At 34.3% G+C, this 10,572-nt stretch overlaps 1 protein-coding gene across 1 annotated transcript in view; it reads right to left on the reverse strand.

Moving 5' to 3' along the window:
* LOC137632561 (protein LZIC-like) overlaps positions 1-2,172 on the reverse strand; it is a 139,934-nt gene extending 137,762 nt beyond the window's left edge. Inside the window, exon 1 of the mRNA XM_068364556.1 lies at positions 2,013-2,172. The gene's annotated coding sequence lies outside the window, so the exon portion shown is untranslated. The remainder of the gene's footprint in view (positions 1-2,012) is intronic.
* Between the last annotated feature and the right edge of the window lie 8,400 nt (positions 2,173-10,572).

Genomic DNA, 10,572 nt, shown 5'->3' on the forward strand with positions numbered 1-10,572 from the left:
CCAAGCCCATTAAAATTAAATTCAAAACTTCATTTGTCAGACATTCTTGCAAGAAATAGTCAACCTTTTCAGTTAGGTGATGACCTGTAGTTTCACACGTTTTTTTTTTTCCTTTTTATTATGCTCATCTTATAAATAACTACAAATACTTTAAGGTCATGCTTACGTACAACCTTCAACACTTATTCATAACAGAAGCAACATTCTTTATAATTTTCCGTTATAAGATTAATCAAATGTAAAACGCATTAAAATTTACCCTGTATTAATTTCCCAGAGCCATTTCCAAACGATCGGTACCAAAAATAAACTTAATTCTATTCATTTGTATATATTGCAAATGATCTTCCCGATCACGCATCTACACCTTAAATAGTTACCTCCGCCAACGAAGTTAAAAGGAGGTTATGTTTTACCCCTAGTTTGTGCGATTGTTTGTGTGTGTTTGTTAGTTAACAGCTTCCTGGCCATAAATGTAATCGTAGGGTAATGAATCTTACAGGGATTAACGGTTATGTACAAAGCTGGAAATAATTAAGTTTAGGAAGTCAAGGTCAGTCACGCCAAATGTCCAGTTTACGTAATCAACTATAAGTTTGGACATCATTGTGGTCAAGGTCACGATCAAGCAAAATGTCGAGTTCGCGCAATCATCCATAAGTTTGGACATCATTGTCACAGAGACTTCAAACTTTGTTAATATTTGAGTGTATAAAAATCCATGCCAATCAATACATGTCAAGGTCAAAGGTCAAGGTCGAGAAATAAGCTGCCGCGGCGGAGGTCTGTGCTCTACTGAGCGCTCTACTAGTTTCCCTATTTTTCCTTCACAAAACAATACAATTAACTATTTTCATCCCCTCGTCCAACTAACATCAACCCTCACTCTCGTTACGACCTTATAGGGATTTACAAACTCACTAGTGTACGCGACCCGTCAAAAATGACGGCTAAATATTTAGATATCTAAGCTTACACACAGATTCAACCCTCCCCATCGCCCCCCCCCCCTACCCTATCTACATCCCCTCTCACCAGGGTATGACTCCCCCTAGGCGAGGGACGGGGAGAGACCAAGTAGTCATACGCCTGGAAATACCGTTCAGCGTCACCGCAAAGACAGGCAAACATTCTTTCACTGTCACCCTTCTCCAAAACAGATCCATTTTACGCTATTTTAACATTTTCGTTCTTGATACAATCAAGCATAACCACGCAAGCAATGAGCTAAATATATTTTACTCTCACACGCATACAATGCTCTATCCCATTGTACATGAATGTATAGACACGTTCACTGTAATATAGAAGTTAATTCCTCTGTGTCCGATAAATCCCAAACAAGATTAAAATGAAAAAGCTCATATTTCCACGTGAAAACCACTTAATTTGATCTGAAGGTGAATCTCTTCTTTTAGAATGTTACGTTAATAGTATTAATAGTATTATTGGTAGCAGTAGCACTAGAAGTAAAATAATATGAGGAAGTTGCATCAAAACAGACTAATAATATATTAAACATAAATGCTCACCGCTTATTTTAAGAAATATAAAAATATGCGACATGAATAAAATTTTTGTCTTCTCTCATTCTCACGAACGGTTTTTTGGCTAATTAACTATGGTTGGATAATGTGAAATGTGAAAAACACGGGTTAGTTTTTACAACTAGACATTAAATTATCACGAGACTGCGAAAAAACTCTATCAAAGTACATAAAAAAAATTCAGTAATATTCTAATATAATGTATGCATAAAACCACAATGATGCATAATACCACACAAATATGATATAAATAAATATATTAACTCAAAAAATACAGCTTACCTTTGTTGCAGTGCTGATTATTATATGGGATAATAGCGTTCATTGTAATTTCAAAAAACAATTAAGAAAAAAAAAAAGTTTCTTAACATTCCATCACCATACTTCATGCATTAAATTTAACGGACTAAAACTATATTAACGATGACATCTACTTCGGTGCTGAGTATATAATTACTAGTGTACCTGGCTATTATCTGCAACCGTCAGGTAGCTTGGCCAATGGCGTACAACTCGTCTCGTAATGACTTGGATGGCGAGCTGGTGAGTCGGTGTCTCGGTGACTCGGCGAGCCGGTGACTCGGATTCGGACACAGATGAGGTAGAGCTATCTGGACTAGGTGCTGTGGATCTGTACCATAAGATGAAAACAAGTTAAATCTTTGGCCTATATTTATTCGAGGTTATATGGTAGATACTAGTTTAAGTAAATAGTGAATAAATACATACTTTTTTATACACATACTTGATGTTACCTAATCGGCAAGCGAATTGAAAATCGTTCAATGATATATCAAAATTGTTTGTATCATGCAACTTTACTGACACCCTATCACACACACACACACACACACACATATATATATATATATATATATATATATATATATATATATATATATATATATTCATATATATATATATATATATATATATATATATATATATATATATATATATTATATATATATTATATATATTTCATATATATATAATTTATATATATATATATATATATATATATATATATATATATATATATATATACCAAAGAGTCCATTTAAGGTCTCCGTAATATATATATATATATATATATATATATATATATATATATATAAACACTGTTTATAGTGTAGGTCCCCTACCTTTAGACTATATTGCAAATTAATCTTGAATTTTACCAAATTAAGTCCATCTAAAGGAAATTCATAGGCCTATATGCGAATAGTCATAGAAGCGTTTCCAGACATGCAATAAACGTATTTGATCTCACCCGGTCCAAATTTGGTTATATAACGTTCTGGGTGTCACTTCGTCAATCGGTGGTTATTTGGCCTCAAAATAGGATCACAAATCTAAGGAGTTTGGCACATAACCGCCCTTATTCCCAATTTCCCTTATCTATTTCTGCAACTCCATTATCCTTCCTTTATTTTTCGGGGCTATTATGTATTCCATGCCTATTTATGTTGTTTCAGTCATAATATGTCTAACTTATTATCCTCCATAATTATGGGTAGGCTTGATAAATTTAATTTCTAGCCTAATACAAAACATGAACTATATATTAGCCATTTCTGACCATAACTTTCGGGACAAACCACCCGTTCATGAGTTTTCCTTACGCCCTCTCCTCAAGTATAAAAACAATTATGAGGGGTCCCATTGGGAAAGCTTTTTTTTTTTGGGGGGGGGGGGTAAGGGAACATAAAAATAAACAGAATGATTTGCAGCAATAGTAATGGCTTTAAATACATAATCACAAGTTAACCGTTTGGAAAATATGGTCCAAATAAGTGCCGTGAAATCAAAGTATCATAATTACCTGTAATTTATATTATGTCCCTCAAATTGTCTTTTGTTCCGCTACTATTTCATTGCTCCTCTATTCTGGTAAGCGGTACATAGATGTGATGTGCAAGCCAACCGTGTGAGTCATTATCTCAGGGACATTTTTGTACTTTGAGCTGAGCAACAATAGCTATATACTGAACGGAGCGTTTTAAATGTATTCAGTTACCGAAATTGATGATATAACACTAAATTTCGAAATAGATTAAATTCCCCTGTGAGAAACGTGATCTTGGAACGGTAGTCATGCTAGAACTAAATAGATGTAAAACATCTGGGAACAGAAAAAATACAGGGAAGCTCTTAATTGGTCGAAAAACTAGCTAATAATTGTTAGAAAAAGTTACCAAAAGCGAATACAAACAACACATGTGCAGTAACACATCAGCCTCTCAAAATAAGCAAACAGAGTTAGAAAATGAAATGGTGATCACATTTATGTCTATTGATAAATAACTAAAGTTATTATGCTCCACCTCCCATAAGTCATAAACAGAAAAAGGCCATAGCAAAAAGCCAGCTCGCCCGAATTTCTTATGGCGAATTTAAATAGAAATTAAAAATTCACATATTAACCATCGGTTCTATATAAATCAAGAAACCCTATACAAAACTCTTCTGTTTTATTTACCTTTTTTGCAGTGCTCGTCTTAGTATCTGAGTTGGGTATTGCCTCGTTGGAATCCGAAGGGAAACTATCATCAGGATGATCAGTGTCAGTCGGTCAGACTGTCGCAGTCTCAGACAGTCAGACTTACTCAACCCGGTGTTGGTCACTCAGTCTCAGACCGAACTAATATATTTAACCATTTCAATTAATTCCACTTTTGTCGTCCACGTGTACGTCGGTTTCGATAAACCGAATAATGGAGTGACAGGCAACCCTTAGCGGGGGAAACACAGTCAATTTACTATAGGAAATTAGCGAGGCAGATTTGCACCGTATTCCAGGGGAGCCTTTTCAGCTCGGAAAAGTTTCCTAATAGCTGATTGGTCGGAAATATTTTTGTCCGAATACCATCATTGTTTTCAAATAATTACCACGTAATGTGAATGGAAACTTATTTACTAACCTAAATGTCTCCCTCGGATATAGTTTTTGTCAATAAATGATATTAACGAATAAATATATCATGAAGTATCGTGATGGTAAATCTAAATTTAATAACAACACACGCCATAGTCAACGACAAGAGCTTGTTTTCGGATGCACGCTGCATAATTTTGTAACTTTTAACACAAATTGGGATAAATTACACTAAGCATAAGAACAAACATTCTATTATAAACTTTCTTTGAATACCAGAATCTACTAAAAAAGGGATATTTTCACCAATAGCGAGTTTTATTAATAAAACTCGCTAGTGGTGAAAATAGCGGTTAGGTAAAGTTTCAATTTGCCGCTGGAACTCTTCCCTCTATAAGGGAAAGTTGCTGCATAGCACCCTTAAAATGCCTACAGTTAACCGCCTGAGATGCAATGATGGCACTAAGAAGGCTGTTAAAAGATAGATAAAAGAACTCGCATTTGTTGCTTAACTTATTTGTATAGGAAATAGGCTTTTCCAAAAGATCAGCCTAGGCCTATGATTACCTAACTTAGCTGAGGTATGGCTGAAGGAGCAGGGATTGTTCCATGAGATGGAGATTTGGGTTGAGGTATAGGAGGAGGAGCAGCAGTAGGAGTACCTCCTCCTCCAGGCACCTTTATCCTCGGTGTTCCGTTCTTGGGGAAATAGTGTTCTCTATGAAAGTTATAAACCACCATCTGATGTAAACATGCAGTTGTTTTGCCAACTACAGAAAACTGACATTGATTCTATAGAATTAACATTTCAAAATAATTATTGTACTCGTCAGTCGTCACACGGTTAGTGTTGGCACTTTACCAGATTGAATATATGATTCCTCGACCACGATATCCATTGTAGACCGAAATGTCCGGACTCCGATTCCGAATGGCAGCAGCCGTATCACCTGTGTACCACAGAAAACTGTTCCTTTCATTTACACTAAATATCAACATAAACATTCTTCGAGGTGTAATATCCCAAAATGTTGAGAAATGACTTCTTCGTGAAAGCTCCCGCTTAAATTAGAATTGTTTATACATGTTTTAGTAAAAATAGTTCCTCATTTGGCGGGAAAAAAGACTTCAACAATTGAGCGTAATGGTTCATTCCGCGGTCCAGTGTCCAGTGACGTTGATGGTGAAGGCATCCGATGCAAGTTAACTTTGTGCGCAATTCTTTACGTTCGTGTCTCTTATTCTTAGAATATTCGGAGTGCTTTATTTTTTGTTTATCATAACCAGAGCCTAACCGTCAGTTTGCTCACTTTGCTGCACGTTTAAAACGTATCGTGTACCTACTATTCGGGATGAGGGACAAGTCACCAAGTGTATCATCTACTGGAGTAAAAATGGCGTCTTTGGTCGAGTACCGGTAAGTGTTCACATTACATTTCCCTCACTGGTTTAGTGGGTTGTAGATGTTCGGTAGTTAATGTAGACTGCCTTAGGTTTTATAATTCACGTTATTTTTAGTGAAGAGCCGTATTTGTCAAAGTTTACTCGTAGCATTACATAAAACGCCGGAGTGGTGTTTTCTGGTGTTCCCTATATTGTAGACCCTACGAGTTAGTTGAAGGTAGGTACTAATGGTTTATAAACGAAGTATTGGTAGATAAGTCTTTATTCAGATGAACAATTTATGTATATTTTTATTTATAACGGATAGTATATTGTTTCACGGAGCCTTTGACAGTATATCAGCGGCCAGTTCCTCACGCATTTATTAAAAATGAACATCAACCAACCTAAACTTTTCCCCCTAACCTAACCTACTAGCCGTGTCCTTACCTACTTACCTAACGAGGGGCGTTACCCCCCTTACACTGCCGTATTGTAAGTTAGACATAATAATACATCTACAGGTGGCCGCTATCGTACATACACCCCCGTTTCATTTCAGAAATATTTCGTGATTCCATATTCATATGCACACTGGGTTTTTAAGATTAGGTCGGCCAACTTGACCACCATGATGAGTCGTGCAGCAATCTGTTTACGTTTTCTAGGTCTGTGGGTAGCTTTCAAACTTTCCATCTACTGTAAAGATTGTAATTGTAATTTTTTTTTTATTAAACCTTTTAAGTAAAAAAAAAGTTTTCACAACTGTAAAGTGTAGTCTGCCGGGGTCCAGTCAAATCCGTGTGTTTGTAACTAGGCCTATATTCTTGAAGACTTGTTTAGACAACTATATCCTTCTGGCACTACCCACTCCACAATGAAAAACGTATGGGTGAATATATATATATATATATATATATATATATATATATATATATATATATATATATATTTGTATATATACATATATATATATAATATATATATATATATATATATATATATATATATATATATATATATATATATATATATATATATTTGTATATATACATACATACATACGTTTGCTTGTTTGTTCGTTTTTTATTTTGATAATGGTAAGACTCCGCTTAAAACAATATAATATCCTATAGAACGCAAGAAAACTAAACCTCGACCGTTTGGTCCTTGCCGTCGATCAAACTTTCATAGATTGATTAACATGAATGTGATTGGATGTCCTAATTATTTTAAAAGGAACTGCTTTTGTTACTGGTATCTTTTCTATCTATAAAGTAAGAAGCGTCTGTGTGGGTGTGTGTCTGTGGCTCATATTTTTTTAATAATTGTTAAATCGACTTCAGCGTTCGGACATGGTTAGCATCATTTATGAAAGATTTTTGGATTTTGTCCAGAACCTTTAGTTTTAAGTTTTTCCGATCATTATTAGCGTCAGAGACTGGTAACTAGGGAAAATAAACTGCAATTGGACTAAACTGAATGTGGTGATATGACTTGTACAGGTTTCCTGACTCCAAATTAAAACAGCGCCACATCAATTTCATTTAGGATATTTATAAAACAACCCGTAAAGACATTGGCTAATACGAATTTGGTCTTTTTATATCCGCACAAGCTATAAAGTAAATACTGCGAAGTATAAGCTGTTAAACAAACCGTTCATCTTGCCTTTCTTTTACGAATAAATATGTGATAGCTTAACATTCAGTTAGATTTTTAGAAATGAAATCTTAACATGGTCCCTGATATATTTCTTATATACGGGCAGGATGCTAAATGGCTTGTTAGGCCCAGCATCCAAATTCAGTCTTACATGGTATGGAAAAGGAAGTGCTAAATCTCTACTACGTGACTGCAATATATTTGTCACTAAAAATCAGGAAATAGTGACAATGTTCTCCGTTCGAGCAGGCGGTTTATATATATATATATATATATATATATATATATATATATATATATATATATATATATATATATATATATTTTAATAACCCAATTTTCTTTATACTTCTGTTATGAGCATAGAAACAGCGTAGCCTACGTGTTAATTAATTCCAGTACACTTGCTGCTATTTGGTGTATGGGTGGTACTTTGGCAGCGATGAGAATGATGGTGATAATAATGTATATGATAATGACATTAACAATAAGAACGCTGATCAGAATTAGGGTAATGAAAATTGAAGCAAACTGGACATTAATTATCATGACATTATAGATGAGGGCAGTGATGATGATAATGACTATGATGATGATGATAGCAATAATGTGTTTATGGAAACAGGATGAAAACTAAGATAATGTGGATTTACGATGTTAATGATAAAGACAACTTAGGTGATAATGACACAGTTATGGTGAAAATGCCAATGATGAAACAAGTGGTAACCAATGATAGTGTGATATTCATAATAGAGACACTGATCATGTTATGAGGATTATGATAGTCACAATTACTATGGCATTGATGTCGATAGGGACAGTGATGTTGATAATTGTAGTCATGACAATAATGTCATTGATGATGATAATAACATATGAGGAAAATAGCCAAGATTTTATACATCACAATGATTAGGTTAATGATTACAATGATAATGAAAAGCCAACGATGATAATGCTAATAATTTCAAAGTTGTTGATGCTAATATAAATGGAAGTAATTATGAGAATTATTTTAATGTTGAAATATATAACAAAAAACGTATGTGATAATGAGAGGACCGTTATGATGATATGGATAGTGATATTAATGACAGATAATCCCTATAAAGCTGATAATGAGTATAGTGTTCGTTAGCATGCCCTGATCATGTTAATGACAATGATGATAGTATCGATATTTCAGTTGGTAGCAATGACAATGAAAAATATATTCATGATGACAGTGATGGGGATTGTGATAATGCTGAGGAAATAGTCGAGACTTAGAAAAATGGCAATGTTGAAATTAATGGTGATAATTCTCTTCACTAAAAGTTTCCAAAAGTCTGTTAATTACTTTTAGAAAAAGATCTTTGATATTTTATTCCTGAGGCTAAGATGTTTATTATTATTATTATTATTATTATTATTATTATTATTATTATTATTATTATTATTATGTCAGAGATATAAAAACACCTTGCTAGATGGATTGAAAAATATTGACTTGATTTACGAGAATTCTATGAAAAAAATCTAATTGGCTGAGGCGAAATGGATTAGTTTTTTTAGAAAAAAAAGCAAACGACCACGTCCATACAAAGATATATATGATTCTTGGCTATGAATGACTGTCCGGAGATACGGTCCGGACAATCTGTGCGTGATTTATGTATATATATATATATATATATATATATATATATATATATATATATATATATATATATATATATATATATATATATACACACACACATATACTGTATATAGCCTATACATACATACATACATTGTAGGAACGTTACGAAATGTGAAAAGAAAGTATACAAAAACAGCCACATGCACAGCATGAACTTGAGCTTAGCAGCCATGTAATGCATTGCGTGGCAGTATCTGGCAAGGCCACCTACGGGTCCCCCAACTGTTTTACATTGGACGTCACCGGGCACGAACATCAAGGCATCCTTTGTTTTGTTGGGGGAAACTCTTTGTTAAAATGACTTCATAAGAAACTTCTTAATGGTGCCATCCATGAAACTTATGAGTATCATTAAAACTATGCAGTTTACAGACCATACAAGTGTGTTGTAATGAGGGGAGGGGCTTTGCTTATAATGGTGACCTCACCTAGTCTCAGTTTCCCAACATAAATTGGGATTATATTAAATTTTTAAGATTTTCACATTCATTTTTTTTTTATATTTACGCAAGAAAGTCTTTCTGAATAGATAACTTCTAATGGATGTAAATAAATACAAAATCACACCAGCCTTCCCTTCCTTTCATTTTAAAAAAGTTGCTTTGTCCCTTAGCGGGTATTAATCAAACAAGGTTCTTACAAACAGACAAAGCACTTACGAGATCGAGTTACTAAGTAGCGCTTGCAATAATTTCTTTACTTTAATAACTTTTTTTCTGGTCCTGTCGTTCACGGAGAAGCCCATTGCCCAAGTAGAATATACTAGACTGGGTGTCGTATACAGTCGTTAGTATCATCGCTATTGTTAATTCCACAGTATCATGGCATTTCATGAACAAGAAAATCTTCAAATTCTTCTTGAAAGCGTTATGTCAGCAGTCCCCCGGAAGTCTAGACTAGACTAGTCAGCGGGACCTTGTTATGCAATCTTGTGGCCGCATAGGCCTATTTGAAAGCTCTAGACCCCACTGCACAGTTGACTGGTCAATGTGCGTTTTGCCTAGAATAACTGTATAGTATCCGTGACTACTCTCGTGTTGACATGATTTGTTGGCTGCCCGGCGTGTAGCATTTTCTTGAATATTTTGATGACTTGGAGAGTCATTTCTTAAAATTTTAGCTTAAATGGGCAGCCAATGCACAGTAGTTTAACCAGTACAGGGGTAATCCTTTCTCGGGGTGGGACACCTTGTATCAATCTTACTCCATTTTTTAGTATGTTTTGTGAATTCTTCAGTTTTACTTTAGGTAGGATGTATTAGATATAGGCTATACGGTAACCATTCTTATTAATAACTCAGTTAGTGTCGAAAGTTTCTTAACAGAATATTCATCCACATATTTCTTTACAATATTTCCGTTATGATATCCAGTAATTCTTTTTACATTATTTATTTGAGCACTGAGAGAAA

This window comes from Palaemon carinicauda, chromosome 41 (genome assembly GCF_036898095.1).
Source record: "Palaemon carinicauda isolate YSFRI2023 chromosome 41, ASM3689809v2, whole genome shotgun sequence".
Taxonomy (NCBI): Eukaryota; Metazoa; Arthropoda; class Malacostraca; order Decapoda; family Palaemonidae; genus Palaemon; species Palaemon carinicauda.